Source organism: Syngnathus floridae, chromosome 6 (genome assembly GCF_059516105.1).
Source record: "Syngnathus floridae isolate MCC-2025c chromosome 6, RoL_Sflo_1.0, whole genome shotgun sequence".
In the NCBI taxonomy this organism is placed as follows: domain Eukaryota; kingdom Metazoa; phylum Chordata; class Actinopteri; order Syngnathiformes; family Syngnathidae; genus Syngnathus; species Syngnathus floridae.
This window is the reverse complement of record NC_142418.1, coordinates 7,484,029-7,503,028: the sequence shown is the minus strand read 5'-3', so window position 1 is coordinate 7,503,028 and position 19,000 is coordinate 7,484,029. Positions and strand designations below refer to the sequence as shown.

General features: G+C 40.4%; 1 long non-coding RNA gene across 1 annotated transcript in view; it reads left to right on the top strand.

Moving 5' to 3' along the window:
- The window catches only part of LOC148396259 (uncharacterized), a 49,799-nt gene that overhangs the window by 11,346 nt on the left and 19,453 nt on the right, over positions 1–19,000 (top strand). The gene's annotated exons all lie outside the window — the stretch shown is intronic.

The following is a 19,000-nucleotide window of genomic DNA, read 5'->3' as shown; positions in this document are numbered from 1 at the left end:
GTTAGAGAGAAAACTATGCATCGCCGATGTGACTCTTGAATCCTCGGCCACTTGTTTGAACAGAAGCAATTTACGGCTCCCCAAGATATATAAGTGATAAATGGGTTAGAATTACTTTGTGCTCAACCATCTCTCTCTCAAACACACACTCTCTCTCCTTCCTTGTGATCGTGACTGCACTGACAAAAGCGCTCATCTGAGGAAGTAGCTCGCTCTCCATGTGCAGACACCCCAGTTGCCGGGGAAACCGGTTTAAAGTTGCGAGCAAGAGGTAGCGGCGGCGCAGCCCTCTGCAGTGCAGCAGAAGAAAAAAGAAATGCCAGCACGAGCTTCGTCGTTACGGTGGCATGCAGAGAGGAACTGGACAAGATGCACATGAGGATCTCGCTCACCTGGAGGAGATAAACACGCACTCCACCGCACTGTGCTTGGTGTGGAGGCGGCCTACTGTTCCTCGTCAACAAGTTGCTCGCAAGTCTGAGTGAGAGAAACTCCTCCGCTAAATGCTTGATCTCCAACTAGTTGCTGGAGTGGAGAGATTGTCCTATTTTTGAGACCCGTGACAAAACAGAGTGCAAAGAAGGATCCAAGACCTGAAGAATAGAAAAACACTGAGAAACCTTCCACCGCTCAATTTTTTTTTTTACACTTTCACTTCCAGGTTTAATTTGTTCCTTGACCAAGTTTGAAACTTAAGTTTAGACGTAGTGTATAGTAAATGCTTTATCCCCATTCAAATGAGCTGTTGCTTTTCAACGAGTAGCTGCGGAAGTGAGTCTTGGCCAGCTTGATTGTGAAATTCAGGACCGCAAAACCACTGTAATTACAAATGGACCCAGCTGGAGATCGCGGCACCGCAATATGTTGGATTTCAGCGTTTAAGTAGAAGATAAAGATGAGGAAGGGAGTGACTCTCGACTTGTCATATTGATTATATGGGAGAGAAAAGTCAGACAAGTTTGTAAATGCTGGGCAGTATCTCACCCATTGATATGAGATATGAGTTAGGGTGACGTCCACCTTTTGCCCATTGTGAGTTGGGATAGGCTTCAGCACTTCCCGTGACCCTGAACAGGATGAGCGGTGTTGAGAAGATGGATTGATAGTATGAGGTTTGGCAAAGGCAAAAAAAAAACAACAAAAAGAAAACGAGCAAAGTAACTTCCCTGCTTGACAGGAGTTTGTTTCATCTGCTTTTAGGTCAGAAACCAGTATTTTGGGTGAACCCAATCCCTGTTTTACACCTGATTACTGACGAAGAGAAAAGGCTAAAATTATTTTCTGGTGAAAGAAGAGCTTCGACTACTATGGTAGATATGGTACTTAGAACAGAGTATTCTGTGGGTCTTGAAAAGTTGACCAAAATGCTCCAAAAAATGGCTGGTAATAGGGATAATTTTGCTTCAAACACAGCCAGCTGTGAATGACGTCTGGCGTCACAAAAGAAAAATTTGAAAAAAGAATCCCCCCTCAGAGAACAAAACAATGTGTCTGCTATATCCCCTGGTACTCTTGGAAAGGTTAAATATTCATCAATGATACATTTGTAATAATTCCAGATCCAAGCAGTTGGACTTGTAAAAAGCATTTATAAAAAATCATCAACACACATGGGCCCACTGTCCCGAGTAAGGGCTAGTCACAAACAATAATATGCAGTCTAACACACCTTATCATTTTTATATTATAGGAAGGTTCCCACAATATGACCACGTTCCAGGAAGTGTCAGATGCTCAGTGTTGCAAGTGCTGTAAACAAAGCAAAGAGACACGATGCTTAATTGTCAACAAATTTGGTCGGTCGGTCCTTCAATTTTGCTGAAACACAACTTTCATATGTTTCTAAACAAGCAAGTCGTAGTAATGTGCTGCATCACGGTGGTTGTGAATTACTGCTCTACATGGGCAATCATATAAAAACAAATGAGAGGTGGAAATATGACCCTATATTTACTATATGTTACACTGAAAGAAATATCACACAAAGTACTTGTAATATCAACTAATTGGCACTTGCATTTCGACAGGTGGATTTTGGGTCGTAGATGAGATTTAATCAAATCTTGAGGTGAACTCAGCACACACCAACCTGGGCAGCGTTGTGCTGAATAAATGAATGAGCAACTAAAAGAGTCTGCCAGATTGCCACTTATTATTAGCGTTATTGTGCTGCCGCGCAATTCTCGTTGTCAGGCATTGCAGGCTTTGATGAATTTATCGCTACGAGACTTGCAAATTGCCAACACACAAATCTTGCTTGTCTTGCTTTAACGGGCTCTATAAAAAGCGTCACTGTTTCTCAATTTGACAGCAGTATCTCGTCATAGAATCCTATTTGATTGGTCGTGTACAGCAGCCACACGTGTGCTTGTGTGTGTGTGCGTGCGCGCGCGCGCGTGCGTGTGCGTACAGAGTGTGCTTCTGCTGAAGTGAAAGCCATCAGAGTGTTACAGTCCTTTGTAACCATGAAGAATCTAAATGTCCTACTTAGCAATTCCTCGGGTTTGAATGTTCCTCTTACTCTCTCCCAGTTTGAAAGAAAAATGCCAAACACAATCCATTGAGAGAAACTGGCTCATTTTAGAGAATTTCTATAATGTTGAAATATATACTATATTGACACAGTATTACTACACAGTCAATTGATTGCACATTGTGTTTCTGTTACATTGAATTTGAAACAGTTACATATTTTGGAGGTTAAAGTAACAATTTAGTTGTGAGCTATCTATGGCATGTCAAGGTTAGGCTACTTGTGGCATGTAAAGATAATCCAAGGCATATTCATCTTATCCATTTTGTATACCATTTAATAAATCATAGTCTCAGGGAGGTGGACCCCCTCCTGACGGAGACCCTAAACAGATTGGTCGCAAGGTCACCAGCCAATTGCATTGCATATACAGACAAGGACGCATTCAGATTTGTATCTATGGAAAATTTTGAGTCTTCAATGAACCTAACATTTCATGTTTTTGGAATGTGACAGACAACATGAGATCAGAGAGTAGTTGTGAATTCCACTCAGAAAACCAGAACTAGATCGAATCTCATGCTAACCACGATTCTACCGTGCTGCTCCGAAATGAATCAGAGCTGTTACTATTCACATCCTTGCCCTGCTTTTTGCAATAACTAATGTCAGCAATGGTTTCATATGGGAAGAAACATTTGGGAGTTACTGTAAGCCCTACGGGTAAAAGGAGAAGGAAAAATAGTCATAAACGGAGGAGTCATCATTCCTGGTGTCAGCAGTGTCTCCACAGCAGTCGGTGCACAAGAGCCTATTACAAAGCAGTGGGGGGAGAAGAAATGCATAAGTTAGAGCGGCTATAGAGCGGTTTTAGACTCCTCTCCTCATCAACTCCTCATCTTCTCCCTCTCTCCTCATGAGGCTGTATAATGCTGACAGGCAGAATGAGAGCAGAAGGAAGCTTGGAAAATGAGAGGAGGGAGGGAGACTGAAGGGAAGGAGGGAAGGCTGGCTTGCCTGCCAATCACAAGCAAAGACCCATCATCATTTACAGTGAGACAAAAAAAGAGATGTGTGGCGGGGGAAGCGTGACATAGAGGTAAGGGGAGATTTGATAATACCAACTTATGTGTAAATTCAGAGGGTCTCTGTCAGCAACAACTATTTAGCGCCTTGTGGACCTTGTGTCACTGACACGAGCTCCGTCTTGAATATTTTAGCCAAAAGATTGATACTCTGTTAGGCGAGCGTCTGACATGTGCCTCCCAGTTTTTTTTTTTTTTGTCTTTCCTTCAGTTAACCTAACACACATGGTTGTGAAACATTTCATACACTAGAAAACACACGCAAGCGCTGGGAGAATACGCAAACTTGAACCCACATTCTCAGAAGTGTTGTTTCTGCTATGTTATGTAATCATCTGCTAAAAATATTTATTTTAACACGGTCCAATCCAAAACATTGTAAGAATGTTACACAGAAGGGAGGATGAGGAGGAACACAAATTTAGAAGATGAAACTGCAAAGCCAGTTCTTGCAAGATAAGCTGGCGTTAAGATGATGGGTGCTCTGATCACACCTGTAAGACATGTATTAGAACTTCTTCTGAGGCATCAGAGCTTAATAAAGTCCGCATAGGCTTTGTGTGTGTCTGGATATAAGGCAAGAAGAAAAGGTCGCCATTACGAGAGGAAGAGTATTTAATACACTTTTTTTGGGAAGGTTTCTTCATGAATTTGTTCTTACACAAGCAATACAATTCAGAATAACTCTTGATGGATAATACAGTAGAGCCTGGCTCTCTGTGCTGGTTCATCCCAAAAGTGGTGTTTAAGGGTGGTTGAGCTCAGTGTTCAGTGCAGTTCTACAAATGTAAAAAAAGTTCTTTGAACGTCTCCTCTGCACATTACTGGCCACTGCACCAACACGAACAAAAACAAAACTCAAAATGTGGGATATTTGCATCTGCTAATGTTACAATGACGGGCTCCTTTATTGACTTATCATATGAAGACAGCGTTATCCAAGAGGAGACTGAGTACAGCAAGAAAACGGACTGCTGCGGCAAAGTGGAGACTATGGAGCAAAATGCTTCAGAATGAGGGTCACTTATATTTGTGTCCTAATGTTAGATTTTATTCTTGCTGTAAGAACAGTCCATTACAGCAAAGTGAAAAGTGTGGAGTATAAAACTGAAGTACCCAGAGCTTCAGGGAAAGCTAACATTAGCAACGCTTGTTATACTGCATCATCTAGTTTTCTATCTTAAATTTCACAATAAACATGAGAGTCTCCTATATACGCTTTCTGGAGACTGAGGACAGCAATAAAACACCAACGAGTAGAGGAGAACAATGTCAACAAGCATTTCTTGTAATGAGATCAATTTATGGTTTATTATAGAGGAGACTGTGGAGTACAATAATACTGCAGTGTCCCGACCACACGCCACCAAGCCGTCTGTTTGACTAGTGTGAACAACTTTTAGCAGCTGCAGTTTCTCTGCCAAAGGCGAGGAGCCGACCTTGACCTTTTCCTGCCTATTAACATCTGCTCCTCCCTCCATTAATGAGGGGGAACAAGGTAGTTTGGGGGGAAATTGAGATGTGTGTGTGTGTGTGTGTGTATGTGTGGAACTGAGTACAAGGGAAGGGAATTGGTAAGCCTCAGTGTGTGCGTGTGTGTCCTCCTGCTAATCGGTGGTGTTCACTCTGTTGGAGTCCTAAGTGAACAACGTTGCCTTCAGGGGCAGACTCATCTATTCAAGCTGATGAGCTCGGCATTGTTCCCGCAGCGTACGATCTGCAGTTCATCCCCTGGACGGACTACACGGACTAACTAACATGTCAGCACATTTGCACAATCTGGCAGCAATTATTCAGAATCTCAGTAGCATTTTATTCCTCGTAGCGGAGACAGTGGAAAATATCAAATTTTATTTTGACTTCATAATGCTTGCAGAGACTATATGGACGGGCTGGATGAGGCCTGCCGGCCATACTTTGCCCAAATGTACTGGAAGTCTTTAAGTTCATCCATGAAGTCAGGAAAAATGAGCATCCAGCAGTAACCTCCGGTGCTTCTTTGAGAACGACACTAAAATATTTATCTACGCGTTTGTTTGTTCGATAAGTGTAGAAGTAAACGTGCATTTGTGTGTTGTATACATTGAGCTATTCAGCTCTAGCCTGAAGGCACTGCCAAGCTGGAGCTTAATGGCAACACACCAGTGTTCAGTTATTGCACACATACACACACGTTTGAAAGGAACTGAGTGGTATCAGGCTTCTAAATTGGATTGAGGCGACAAAAAGATCCATTTGCTTTGTAGCAGGATTGATACCAGCGGGAGTGCTAACACGCTTACAAGTAAGCGATCCAAAGCCCCCTGAGATGGCTGACAAAATAGGGAGGGGGGGGGGGGGGGACCTTAGAAATATGATAAGGCCATGTACACTCAAAGAAATACTCTTAACCTTCTTACTCTTACATGCTTTTTATTTTCCGTGTCATTTCCTCATGTGATAGCTAAGAATATCCTCATGTTAATTATTTATATACAGGACATTATTTTATTTTATTATTTTTTTTTATTTAAATTCTCTATACATTTATATATATTTTCTGCTACCTTTATGAGAATTCACATTTGTTAACTGCATTGCGTAACATTTCACCACCATTCTGGTATCAAATTGTTGCCTTCTCTCTGTCTGTCCATCTTGTGGAGCTCATGATCTTGTTTTTTGTAATCAGCGCCTTGGGTCACACAAAAGTGACTTCTTAAAAAATGTTTTAGAGCTAGAAAATTGAACATCACTGTATAGCACCTCATCGGTTTTCCACTTGTTTAAACCGGTTGCTTCATTGCGCGGCTGCACGCGGCGCTCATGCCAGAAATCGCCATTGGGTTTAAAATGCAGACAGAGCAGAGCGTACAGCATAGATGCATAAAGAAATAATTCCTTGGCAGACCTACACAACAAAAGAATCCGTTACTTTATGATTAATACCGCCCTCCGTTTGTTTTTTTCTTATCGAGCCGGCATGCAATTCCGAACGAATCCACAATGTTGTCAGTTGAAATAATGAAAGTTATCAGGGGCGGTTCGGGCTCGTGCCTGGTTCAATAACCACCCTCTAGTTCACTGTTGATTTTATGCCAGTGGAAATTTCCTATTCCTTTATCCAAATGAGCAATATTTGACAGCAGGGGCGGCGGAGGGTGCCAACCTGAGATGACGCTGATATCCTTCCACGACGAATGAGCAGGGCCTCATCTAATTTGTTTTGGTTCTGCCGCATAAAACCCTTAATTTACAATAAACTCTTCCCCGCATCTTCTCCCGTGAGTGATTTTGTGTCGAGGGGGACAAAAAGAGGGAGTTTGGGAGGTTTTCATCAGCAATAACTCAACATGCCTCCTATAAAGCCGAGGGCGAAGAAGAGACAGTAAAATAAACCGGCAAACAAGGCAAAAGGGCGCTTGAGATTCTCTTGGTAGCTTCAAAAGTACTTAGAGAGCACACATGGAATTTTTAATACTTGCTTCGAAGGACCAAGCCAACCCAAAGCACATTTAATCCACCATCTCGAGATCCGATATCTAAAGCCTTCCATGTATGTTCTTGCACACCAAACAAGCTTTTCTCGACGTTGTGGAAGAATAATTTACCCACGATCTGATGAAAGGGGAGCACACACAGAGAGCAAGAGTATGTTGGCGAGGCAGGGGGCCATTACTGCACATCCAAACAAGCTGGTGTCACGTGTGTTTGGTATGTGTGTGCTGCCAATATTGCTATTTGTATGGCAGGAATGTCTGATCTTTACCGTATTCAAAGATTCGTCGTTGTTCGCCTCTTCCTGTCTTTTGAATCTTCTGATCTACGAATAGCTACGGTCTCCCTCACCCCATCCACAAATATCCTCTTTGGTTTTCTTTACCCTACCTGTGTCTTTTACTTGCCTTGTCCTCCACTAATTTTCTGTTCTGTTTCTGTTCCTGCACTTATTCGATGAAAATTTGTGAATATTCTTCTCTTGCAGCTGCTTGACTAATTTTATCCTCCACTCGCTTTGTCCTTTATAAGTTTTGTCCCCAACTAACTTGGTCCTCTACCATTTTTTTCTTCTACCAGCTTTATACTCTAATAGTCTTGGGCTCCACGAGCTTTGTCATTCCACTACATTTGTCCTCTAAAAGTCTTGTCATGTACTAGCTTTGTACCAATGTCTTCTATTAGCTTTTTTTTTCTCTCCCTGTTTTGTCTTCCACTACATTTGCTCCAGTCTGTGCTGTCCCTCTGATGAGCTAATTCTTCTTCACGTCCATTCTCGTACCTCTCGCAAACAATCTCTGTACCATAAACTCCATCAATACCAATTCTGTCTCCTGCAATCTTGTCATTTCTACGATATCCAAATCATAAAAGATGGCTGCTCTCATTACTTTTCTAAAAGCCTTTAACTTATAATATATTTAGCTAGTGCTTCTGTCATACTTTGCTCTACCTCTTTGCCCCATCATGCTTATGCTTCCTTCTTCATCCTTTTTTCATACTCTCCATTACTTTGAGTATGCTCCCTAAATTTACCATGAAAAACTCCGCACAGGTTGAAACCACATAAACCCGTATAATCTACATGAAATGAACTCCAGGACCCAAGTGTTATTACCATGGCAATGAAAAGTCTTATCTCTGTCTGCCCACTCAGGCAAAGCTTTTTTTTCCCTGTGTCTCGCCAAGTAATAAATGACCGTTCGAACGATTCTGGAGAACATTGCTTAAACTCACTTTCGGCATTACAATATCAACACAGAATGTGGAATATGTACGGAAAATAAAATTGTCTCCAAAGTGGTGCCATCGGCCTGATTTTCCACACTGATTCAAAAAGAAACGAGCCGTCTGGTTTCCTGATAGAGCATGAATGACAGAGTTAGCCTCCGTTACACTCTGTGCCACATTATTTACTGCTAAAGACTCTCTTGCACATTGTACATTGCCAATGTTTAGCTCATCAACGATTAGGCTCATGAAGGTGTTGGTTGAAATTGCATGCATGGTCATGTCCTGACTCCAATTCCAGTGTCAAGGGGGCAGGTTCAAAATAAAGAGGTGTCAGATCTGCCCATCTGTGGTGGACTGAGAAAACTCAGCAGCTTGTGCTTTCTGTGCCAAAGACCAATATGCCAGGATCACAGCGACAAGCTGCTACTTTGCTCTGAATGTGTGCACTGAGGAATACGAGTGGATGTAGACAACGAGTGTTTGCGCAGTCAACAGTTGGCGACTCCTGTGCCGACTCACGATATGGAGGATAGTGCCCCACATACGTAGTGTCTGTTGAATCTGACAACAGGAAAACACAGAGGTGCTCATCACTACTGTTTAGTATCATATCAGAATAAGAATCAAAATGTATGTAATATTCGAAACAAAGGATACCAAGGTACACCCAGCAGGTGAGTGAATACTGAGAACTGTGTGGTGCCATTTTACCCTCCCCCCCATAAAAAAGGTTTAATTATTTTTTTCAAATATCCTTCAAAAGAATTGCAGTGAATCAACCTTAACTTGTGGCCAAGGAGAATAAATCAAGTGGATGTTGTGCATGTATTTTTGTGCCCTTTATTCTCTTGTGATCACAAACCAATAAGACTATGAACAAAGAAAAAATACTAACCTTGGTGTCTATTGTGCTGATAACATACTGTAGAACCTAAGTGGGTAAAGATGGAGCTTCAGTGGAATTATAATGCAGTGCAGGCACATGAATGATGCTTGAGCTCGGTATTCCCAAATCCCCATCCACTGCACCGTTCGCTCTTTTCATGGTATTATCCATCTTCACTCCCTGAGAAGCTCGAGAGGGGATTCACGGGTATTTTACAGAACTAAGGCAAGGCTCTGTAAAAAAAAAAAAAAAAAAAAAAAAAAAAAAATGAAGAGGTCTCGCTTTTGACAGCGAGACAAGAAATCAATTCAGATTCTGCAAATGCCTCAGCTGAAAGTTAAAACTGTTGAATTAGAAGGAAGATAATGTTGTATGTGCAGATAGATGTAAAAAAACAAAAAATACAAAAGTATCATAGATGATGGTGACCAGAAGCACTGATTTGAGCAGTAAGGAAAACTAGTTGGCTGCTCGCCGGTGCCGACGTTTTAGTGCACCTAGCATGGAATTGATTCCCACTCAGTACAAACAGGTGTCAATCATTCTCTGTCTGTTTGTGTCCTGCGATTAAATGAAGACCAATCCAGGGTGTATTCCACCAGGTTAGGCTCTAGTGACAACTCATCCTCACGTGGTGGTTGGTCCTCACAAAAGTGTACAACTGGTTCAGATGAGTGTTTTATGCGCCATTAAAAATCAAAGAAAAATGAATCAAACTTGTTTTCTGTTTCAATTCACGGATAAGTTTATCATGATTTGTAATCTTATATATATATATATACACAAAATAGCTAAAGCTGATGACCAAGTGTTTTGACTGAAGGACCAGATGATTGACCCTAACTCTTAATGTACCGTATTTTCCACACTATAAGGCGCACCGGATTATAAGGCGCACCTTCAATGAATGGCCCATTTTAAAACTTAGTCCATATATTAGGCGCACCCGTTTATAAGGTGAACCTTCAATGAATGGCCCATTTTAAAAACTTTGTCCATATATAAGTCCATATATTTGGACACACCTACTGTAATGACTCGATATTGGTCCATATATAAGGCGCACCGGATTATAAGGCGCATTGTTGGCTTTTGAGAAAATTGGAGGTTTTTAGGTGCGCCTTATAGTGCGGAAAATACGGACTAGAGTCGAATACTCCAAGTCCAAGATTACTAAACTTGAACTTTGAGAAATATCTGAAAATATCATTGCAAGTGGAAATAGAAATGCACAGACTTGGGTGAAAATGAAGCATCAAAAAGGTGTCAAGGGACCTTTGCCGGTGGATAAAGGCTGACACCTCTTTGGTCTTGGCTTTGTGTGATGCTACGGTTAACATTTGAGTATGAAAAGAACAGAAGGCTGGAGCAATTAGTTCTCTCGAGTTGACACAATTACAAAAGAGTGTTGAGGAGTGATAAGGTTTACAGCTTGCGCAAACATTTGAACAACTAGCAACATTATGGCACAGCAGTGGTATGAAGTCAAAAATACATTTACTTTATGACAATACTTAATATTTTTTCACATAATGTACTTGTGTTTTTATTAGTCTGACAACCTCTATATCTGAAAAAAGATACATATCTGTAATATCTGCTCATGAAGAGTAGTTTTTTATGTTGTAAGGTTCAAGAATTATTTGTGGCATAAAACATAGTTCTGCACTTAATATGAAAAACACAAATAGGTGAGGTATGGGGTGAGATTGAGAGTTTTTTCAGAAACCTGGAAAATTCAAATGGGGAAAAACACATGTTCACAGTTGAGTAGTACAGACTTCTCAGTCATTGCACATTTTCATTAATTCACTTCAATCTTGACAAAATAACAAATCTTGGAATTCACTTCTATGCGTCTTTATAATGAAACTTCTTTTACTTTTTCTTTTGTATTCATGTAATACAGTGTCTTAAATGTGTGTCATGTAGTAAACTCACCCCTGCGTTCCCATAGCATGATGTCGTTTGTTGGGCACCCAACCAAATGATTTTATCGCTTGTTGTCAATGGCTTCATTTAGCCAAAATCCTTTGTATTAAATTGAATTATTGTTTAATAACAGAACAAACTCAAATGCTCAGTTAACATTGTTTGTTTCGCTGAACTGCAAACGAGCCTTAATGAGAACTGTGCTATTATTAGACTGAAGTCTGTGCTGTGCTTTCTACCTCTTCTACCCGGGCATGTGATCACGTTTTAGTAAAATGCTTGCACATCTCACATCTGCTCCCTTTTGCTGTGCCAATTTGTTTGCTAAAGAAAATCCGTCACTGCTGAATATTAGAAAATATTTCAGCGCTTCGAGGTTATGATCTGCTGTCTATGACACTTACTTTCAAATACAGCAAGTGCAGAGTGGTGTTGTTTTTATTCAACACATCAACGACAACTAACCCACCAATAAAGTGCTGATAACGTGAATTGTTGTGGTTTTATAGATTTTAAAACTGTCTAAATAGTGCATTTTTTGTGAACAAGTCATGAAAAAAAAACACGGATGCGTGATTATTTTTTTGGGTGAGTCTACACAGACTAGGAGGTGAAAAAAAAAAGAATATAAAAATATTCAAACTCTGCTATGCTTCAAAAGTATCTAACAGTCTTCTATTTCAAATTGAAAAATCTGAAAAGGTATGACAAAAGAAAGGATTTTTTTTTTTTTTTTTTATCTTACCAGTGGCCTTGTATCAATAATATTATTATTAGGTGATGCTGAATGCACTACCAAGTGGAGCCTTGATTTAACACTGCAATTCCTAGTGCCCAAATCCAATTCAGTGCCAATGAAGTGTGCCAGACATATTTTAAACACAAACCACAAGGTTGTTTCCCTTCAATTTGATCAGTATAAAGTACATATATTACCTTGGATCTCTATATCCAGGAACTAAACTTTTTTTCCACATGCTTTTACATACATTACCTCTGTGTTAGGTTTCCAAGCAATGACAAGACAGATTCAGCAACGGTGATGGGTCATGAACTTGTGAGTCCCACCCGGTGCCTAAATACCAGAGCCTTCAGTTGAAGGCCAAGATCGTGTTGTTTTAATTCTTCAGTTCAATTAAGTTTTCATTTATTTATCTGTTTCATCCTTTAAATAGAAAGAAATGAAATGAGGCAGAAAAATTATTGTCTGCCGCTCATAAACACAAAATAACTAGCTGCAGTCAAGGCACACTAACAATCAATAATTTTACAAAAAGGATTCAATGTAATTTCTTTGGAAGTAGGGGAATCTTGACATGCTATATTGACATGCACATTCAGAAGGTCACTGGAAAATGATGCTTTTCATCTTTAACTGAAGTTATTGAAACCACGGCACAACTCTGCTTGAATGAGCAGTTCTTTTACTTGCCAGTGGCTTTCAAAATCAAGGACCTGCAAGTAAATATGAATGCAGAACATTCTGTCAGGGTCACAGTAGGCTCCCTATTCCCACAGTTGTGTGTCTACCACTATGCCCTCAACAGCCAATCACTGCTGCGCTGGAATCCAGGGAAACCATGGCAACCCTGGGGCCTTGGATGTTATTGGCAGGGTCAAAGGCATTACAGGAAAATGGAGACGGAAGTCAAGTCTAAAAAAGACAAATGAGAAGATGATAAAATGAACTGAGTCATTTCATTGAGTTTTGACAGTTTGACAAGTTTGTTACTGGATGAGCCTTTCATGACTTTATGATTTGAACCTGCCAACCAAGTTGTTATGTTAAGCTGAGTTAGGCATGTGTCTTCTCCTCAGCTTTAGTTAACATCTTAGTTATATTATATAAAATAATATTGAATAGGATTATATTTAAAATCTAAATTGGAGGGGAATACCATAAACCATGCAAACAAGAAGTTATGGGCAGCTTTACACACACACACACACACACACACACACACACACACACACACACACACACACACACACACACACACACACACACACGCACACACACTTTTTTTGTTTTTTTGTTTTTTTTGTGAATTTATTATGTTGATCTGCAGTTGGACATGTGCATTACAAACGTTAACTCAAATAAAGTTTACCTGTCAAGTTACAGTGCATCTTAGGTTGATCTTGACCAAGAAAATCATAAATAAAATGACGAGAATGAACAAACACCTCAGCCGTGACAGGCCTAAAGCACTTTACTGAGGAAAAAAAAAAAAAAAAAGACGTTGCTCCCTTGACTGTGCAATCAGATTTGATTTTACAACAAGTATTTCATTATGTGGCTGTGTAGCAAGTGTTTGCGCAAACACCTACCTCCTGCGGCAGTGAGTGGGAGAGGTTAAATAACAACAACAAAAAACGGCCACTCACACACAATGGAGACAGAAAAAGTGACAGAGAGAAACAGACCTCCGGGAACAATGTCCAGCTGCCACACTTTATCCAGAGTTGTGCTGTTCCAATGAGAACACATTGTCCTAAATTACAGTGACAATAACATGTACTGTGCGTGCGTGCGTGCATGCGTGTGCGCGTGCACACGTGTGTGTGTGTGTGTGTGTGTGTGTGTGTGTGTGTGTGTGTGTGTGTGTGTGTGTGTGTGTGTGTGTGTGTGTGTGTGTGTGTGTGTGTGTGTGTGTGTGCGTGTGTGTGTGTGCATGTGTGTGTGTGTGACTCAAACCTGCAGGATGGCAATGACGGGCTGGACAATAATGCCCGAGGACAATATACTGTAAGTGTATTCATAATTTATACCTAGAGAAGTGATGATTAAGAAATAATTAGAGCCGATGCTCATGAAAAATAACAGCATGCAGCTTTCATAAAAAGTATGCCGAATAAGACTGTGTGTGTGTGTGTTTGTGTTTGTGTGTTTGTGTGTATGTGTAAACTGCCTGTGTGTCATATTTTTAATGTTTTCTCTATTATTATAGTTAGTGAGCAACCATGAAAATTCCTCCAAAATAATAACTATCCCCCTGGCAATTGTGGGTGGAGCGAAAGGCTAACGATGTAGCAAGTTGCCAACCCAAAGTGTGAAGAAAACAGTAAGCACTCAAAAAAAAAAAAAAAGAGTTAAAGCATGGGCTGCAGTTTTCACTCACAGAGGCAGCACTTCATTACAAGTGGTTTGGCCTTGGCGGAGGTCAACGCTCAGCTGAGTCGTATTCAATTTATACAGCACATAAGACAGCATTGCTAGGGTAAAAAATAATAATAATAATGTGGTTAAAAATGTAATGAAAATCTACCCGAGCACTTTATAATTGCTGGAAAGTGCAGTATGAGACGACGCATTTAATTACATTTCCTCTAAAACTCTCATGAGAGGAAACTGATATGCTAATTGAAATCCAACAACGCCATTGTGGGTTTGTCTGGGCACTCCAGCTTCTAACCACATTCCAAAAACATGCATAGTTTTATATTTAATGAAAACTTGAAATTGTCCATAGTAAGTTTGACTCGTTGTTTTGCTGCCCCGTGATTGGCAAACTAGAAAATAGATGGATGGGGTTTGAGAGGAATTATGGTCCTAATCACATCCGGTGTGCCAACCTTCTGATATGTAAGGTTGCTTAGGTTTGAAGTCACAAATTATCACACTAACATGAATGATGTGTGTGTCTGGCAAATGACAAAAAGAAGAGGATGAGTGTGAGTGAATGGCCAATTAAACAGTCCGGAGCCTTGCATCATTAATTCCACTGACCTTTTTTCTATGTAGGTTAGCGCTGTTTCAGCCTACTGCATTAAAATAGAATTTGTCGTGTGCGGTAAGAAAAAAAAAAAAGAAGACGGAGGTACTAGATGAGATGTTGAGAGCAGCATCCGGTCAAGTGTGAGCTGACTATTCAAGCAATGAAAACAAAAGGGATAAGAGAATTGGAGTCCAGACTATTTCTTAATTGCGATGCGGCCGTGAATCATTTCTTACATTTCCTTTGTGGCTGTGCAAAAGCATCAGTCACCAGGGAAACTTTGGCAGACTTACTGTTGCCTGGTACTGCTGGAGACTTCATTAACAGATATGGATCTTGAGGCTCAAGGACCTGCTTGCAACAAACCCTTTAGCTCAAACGACAGCCACAGCATGTCATCGGCGCTCGCTCCAGTTGCCCCCCCCCCCCCCCCCCCCCCCCCCCCCCCCACACACACACACACACACTCCCCGTCTTTGCTGCAGATCCGTAGATCCTATCAAGCTGGAGTGAGACAAACTACTGTATGTGCTGCCACTTTATTCTTTTCATCTCTGCCATGCCTCACTAATATGGATAACGTAAGCGTCCGACAGGCTGCTCTAAATGATGCCTTTGGCGGAAGGTTCTCCAGCATTGGCTATTTATTTGTAATGCTGGCTTCAGCGAGGAGAGGAAAATATGCTTTTGACGCAAACTATACCAGGGGGACCGTATGTTGATTGCTTGATTTAATACATCGCTGCCCATTAACAAGACAACGATGCCAAAACAACAGATTACCAATGATAATAATCTTAATGAGGCTCTTTTCTGATTAACATTTTTTTTCATTCCGGTAAATCAAACAATCTGCTGTGCCGCTACAAAGAGGGTAACACAATCGACAATAGGGCCAAATTTGAGCCTTTTTCCTCCCCTTGTGATAATCGTGAAAATCATTGTTATTGGCTGAGGTAAAGTCAATTTTTATACTGCAAGCTATTCAGAGGCAAAATTGGGTGGCTGGGCAGGAGTTTTTGACTCATACGCGAAAGCAAGAATCGTTGCACACATGATAAACAACAGGAAGTGAGCCTGGTTAAATTCAGGCTAATGCCTTCTTTTACTAGAAGTATTGACAGGATTTTTCCGTGCAGGTAAGCAAAAAAAAAAAAAAAACCACATTTCAATCTAAGACAAAAAGGCCCAGGGCTGGTTTCATAATCAGCATGTTAACGCTGTCTCATGGCAGCATTGTATAACCATTTCAGGCTGCCTTTTAATTTTTAACATGATGAGATTTCCCGCCGCCCAGTTAAAATTACATTGCTGAGCAAAATAAAGGTTTGAAAACGCCATCTGTATCCATCAAACATGTCACAGCACATCATTTGCTTAATTTATTCATACTAAAGGAAAGCATTGATTACAATTACTTATTGATCGGCCACGTGGGGCCCGACAACCAATTATGATTAGTGACAATAAAGGAGTTATCTTTGTTGAACCATTTTGATCGTTGCAAGCAGCTCAGAAACTGGGAAGCTAATTCAGCCATTAAACAGTGGTGCCTTAAGATATGAGTGACCCAAATTTAAAAGTTTTCCCCATACAAGATACGGTGAGCTTATTTTATTTTCCTTGTGAGCAAAGACTTGAGATGAGATGGATGAGGGCAATGTAGTCAACTTAACACAGGCACCAGCAAGCAATGGTTTGGCTGATCGTGAACAATTGTTCAAAAGAGAGGCTTCAAGCTGTTGAATGCTTCTACCAGTTTACTGTCAAACTAAGCATGAAACAAATAGAATTACATTATTCGTATGTAGACAACCACAAAAGTTATCCTTAAGAAAGTCTGCTTTTCTTCACACTAACAAACGATCTAAAACAGCACAAATGGGCTAATGAATTGCATCCTGGTGGTAATATTGTAACACAAACGGTGCATTCGTGCATGTAGACAGATGATTTAACAACCCTCACAGGCGTATATTCTTTATCATCTTTGAAACACAAGTATTATTCCTGGTTTTGATTCACAAGCGTGCTCGTGGAATGAATTAAACTCTTATCTCAAGGCAACATTGTGCTTTGATTTTTGCTGATTTGTGTGGAAAAAAAAATATGCGATGCTCATACATGCAATATCAATCATATCAGGTGTTTTTCCTCTCATCTTTACACAAACAGGTCTTCCTACTCATTGACACTCTGCTGTGCTTCCAGAAAACACTTAACTAACAAGCCATGTTTCATCCTGACATAACCTGCACCCATTCAATCTATACGCCAGACTATTACATAATTACCGTCCCAGTTTTTGCTGAACCAGATGTATAGTCACACCTATTAATAGCATCTGTTCCCTGGAGAATTTAGTTGGATTTTGCACTAAATGAATGTGCTGAAATAAGTAAAACCATTTTTGCATGTTAGGAGTGTACCTGAAAGACCAAATGCCAGCCACCCTACTGGTCACTAGCCAATCACAGGCCACATAACGACCTACAAGTATTTAGAGAAACATTCACATCTGGACAATTTAGATTATTCAATCAAACTAACATGCATGTTATTGATATGTGGGGAGAGGTTGCAATACCCAGAGAAAGGCCACACAATCAGAGGGAGAGCATACACAAAGATGGGCCAAAGTTGATATTCAAATTCAGAACAGTGAGGCAGCACGATAACTTGCTGAGCATCATTCTGCCAACAAATTTTTGCCATTAGGTCAAAAATGTCAAAGTCAAATTTTTTTATACAAAAAAAATGTACGGCACCTTATTGTTTAAATGTAGGGGTAGAAAATTACCCTTTTTTTGTTAACAAAAGAGAAATTCATTTATAAGATGCATTTTTGTAACATTAAGAATAAGCACTGTTAATTCATGTTTTTGTTTGTACAAAATGACTGAACTATAATTATTTCGTTTTCTCATTTTGAATCACCCTTTTATGCTTAATGTCACCCTTTTATGCTTAATGCCTCAGCCATCAAATACTTTTTTCCTGTATTAACATTTAAAAATGACTCTTGTAAAATGGATCCATGTCTAAATAAATAAATGCGGGTACCATAGTGGAGTGGTTAGTGTTCTGGACTCTCACCCCAGCAAACCATGTTCGAATCCCACTTTGACCCAAAATATTTGACCAGCTCAGTGGCCTAGTGGTAGAGTGTCTGCCCTGAGACTGGAAGGTTGTGGGTTCAAATCCTGACCGGGTCATGCCAAAGACTATAAAAATGGGACCCATTTCCTCCCTGCTTGGCACTCAGCATGAAGGGTTGGAATTGGGGGGTTAGATCACCAAATGATTCCCGAGCGCGGCACCACTGCTGCTCACTGCTCCCCTCTCCCCAGGGGATGGATCAAAATCACACGGGGACGGGTTACATGCAAATTTCACCACACCCAGATGTGTGTGTGACGATCATTGGGACTTTAAATTTAAATAAATAAATAACACTGTCGCGAACATAAGCATCACCTGTTTGCCATGTTTCTGACTCACCATATCTTTGGAGTATCTCACTCTCACACAAACACTAAATAGATACATTAACAAAACAATACCTTTCTTGTTTATATTTGTAACTTCTTATTAAAATCTCATTAGACCATGCTTATTATGAGCAAGGTCAAGGTACAAAATGTGAATGCTGCTTTTGCACAAAAACGACGATGGCTAACCTCTGTGATTAGCGACAGAACCCCCAGCCTGGAGCAGTTGAGTCGAGCCTTGCTGTTCCTGCCAACTCACCATGCTGTATAATTGTCACAGGGCTCAGACTTTAATTTCTGCAAATAGCCTCAGCGAGATGATTTTTTCGTTTTGTCGTTTTCTTTGCGTGTACAACATTATACAAACAATTAGCTGTCTGCGGGTTTTAAATAGAGTCTGCAGTACCAACTATATATAATGATTTGTACATTCATAACAAAATAATAATATGTTTACTTCCCATTGCAACCTTTGGCTTTAGCTCTCACTCTAAAACATATGAAACATTTTGTGGAAAAGACACAAGGTGACAGTGGAACCTGGAGATAAAAGGAAATGAAACTCCATAACTGTACAACTGTGGGATACATGTATTTTTTTTCTCTGCTCACTTAGTGAAAAACGATCAACGTTTCATGAGTGGTGGAATCAAAGACCAACAGCGTATCTGACCTGCATAAAGCCCCACTGTGGGGTATAATGC